This window comes from Engraulis encrasicolus, chromosome 21 (assembly GCF_034702125.1).
Source record: "Engraulis encrasicolus isolate BLACKSEA-1 chromosome 21, IST_EnEncr_1.0, whole genome shotgun sequence".
Lineage (NCBI taxonomy): Eukaryota > Metazoa > Chordata > Actinopteri > Clupeiformes > Engraulidae > Engraulis > Engraulis encrasicolus.
In genome coordinates this window covers 19623624-19626123 of record NC_085877.1, presented here as the reverse complement: position 1 = coordinate 19626123, position 2500 = coordinate 19623624, and the positions used below count along the sequence as shown (strand labels likewise).

General features: G+C 42.8%; 1 protein-coding gene across 2 annotated transcripts in view; it reads left to right on the top strand.

Moving 5' to 3' along the window:
* kdm6ba (lysine (K)-specific demethylase 6B, a) overlaps positions 1–2500 on the top strand; it is a 212279-nt gene that overhangs the window by 44051 nt on the left and 165728 nt on the right. The gene's annotated exons all lie outside the window — the stretch shown is intronic.

Below are 2500 nucleotides of genomic sequence, written 5' to 3'. Positions count from 1 at the left end.
GTCAACAAGACCAAGGAGGTTGTTGTCAACTTTCAGAGGGTCCAAAAACAACTGCCACCACTGACCATCGACGGTGATGCTGTGGAGAGAGTGAGCAGCACCAAGTTCCTTGGAGTGCACATCAGCGACGACCTCTCTTGGACCACCAACACTACATCACTGGCGAAGAAGGCCCATCAGCGTCTCTACTTCTTGCGCAAACTAAAGAAGGCAAGTGCTACACCCTCCATCATGACAACATTCTACAGAGGAACCATAGAGAGCGTCGTGTCCAGCTGCATCACAGTGTGGGGAGGAAGCTGCACGGAGAAAAACAGGAAGACACTCCAGCGTGTTGTGAACACAGCGAAGAAGATCATTGGAGTACCACTCCCCTCCCTGCAGGACATTTACACCGCACGCCTCACCCGAAAAGCACTGATGATCATCAAAGACACAAGCCACCCTGCACACAAACTGTTCAGCCTCCTGCCCTCTGGAAAGAGGTACAGGCGCCTCCGTTCCCGTACCACCAGGCTTGCAAGCAGCACGATGCATCAAGCAATCAAGATACTGAACACTCAACCCACTCTCCCTTCACTGTCAGCCTCTAGCCAGCCAGGCCACTGACAACGCTCCCCCCCCTCATCCCCACCACCATATCTGCGACTGAACATTCCACCTGCACTACTACATCTGTGACTGAACTTTCAACCTGCACTAACTCAAAACATACACATGCACACACACACACACACACACACACACACACACACACACACACACACACACACACACACACACACACACACAACACACACACACACACACACACACACACACACACACACACACACACACACATACACACAAGCACACTGCACTTTCTGCACTAAACCCAAACATACACACACTGACACACAACTCATACTCACACACATACACACACACACACACACACATACACAGGTACACACACACAGACGCACACCGCACTTTCTACCTGCACTAAACACACACACACACACACACACACACACACACACACACACACACACACACACACACACACACACACACACACACACACACACACACACACACACACACACACACACACACACACACACACGCACACAAAACACATACAAACACACACACACACACACATACTGCTGCTGGTGTATTTAATAAACCTTTTTTAATTATTCATTTTCTTCAAATGCTACTATTACTATGTCAGAACGCTATAAAGGACTTTTAGAAAAAGCACAACAAAATACCTCCTCTTAATGTATGTTCTCTACAAGTCTTCTGTTGTCCAGTCTTGCACTTTAAATGTCTGTATGAGCAATGTCTACGTCCATGTATGAGTACTGTCTATGTCTATACTGTCTATGTCCTTACCTAGATTAGTCTATGTCTGCATGGGAGAGCAAGAAACGCAATTTCAAATTCTTTGTATGACCAGTGCATGTAAAGAAATTGACAATAAACTTGACTTGACTTGCCTTGACTTGACTTGATACCATTGTGGAAACCTAGTTTGACTGAAATATGGTAGATATTCATTTTGTAAATAAAATGAAGGGGTGCCAATACTAACTGGCGGTGCTGTAAGTCAATTTATGTGGTACAACGGAAAAATTACTTATTTTGTACTCTCTACTGAAAAAAGTGAACCAGTTGCACATTCCACATACATTTTTTTAAATTATTATTACATTATTGATTTTTGGTATCATGAATTGATGCAGTATATTGTGACAATAAGTATGGCGATACATTGTTACGAGACAAAGAAGCTCCCGCTCAAGTTGAATTGCTTGAGGAAGGTCACAGACCGAAGCGTCGCAAGTAAAAACTTGCGAACAAATGTGAACAGTGTGCGGGAGCTTCTTTGTCTCTATACGTTGGTGACCCAGTGGATCCACTCCTACACACCTGGCAAAAGGAGGTATGCAAGAATCCTAAAAATAGATACATTTTTATGAATCATGACGTATATCGTGACAAAAGTACCGCGATAAATTGTTATGAATCATGACGTATATCGTGACAAAAGTACCGCGATACATTGTTATGAATCATGACGTATATCGTGACAAAAGTACCGCGATACATTGTTATGAATCATGACGTATATCGTGACAAAAGTACCGCGATACATTGTTATGAATCATGACGTATATCGTGACAAAAGTACCGCGATACATTGTTATGAATCATGACGTATATCTTGACAAAAGTACCGCGATAAATTGTTATGAATCATGATGTATATCGTGACAAAAGTACCGCGATACATTGTTATGAATCATGACGTATATCGTGACAAAAGTACCGCGATACATTGTTATGAATCATGACGTATATCGTGACAAAAGTACCGCGATACATTGTTATGAATCATGACCTATATCGTGACAAAAGTACCGCGATACATTGTTATGAATCATGACGTATATCGTGACAAAAGTACCGCGATACATTGTTATGAATCATGACCTATATCGTGACA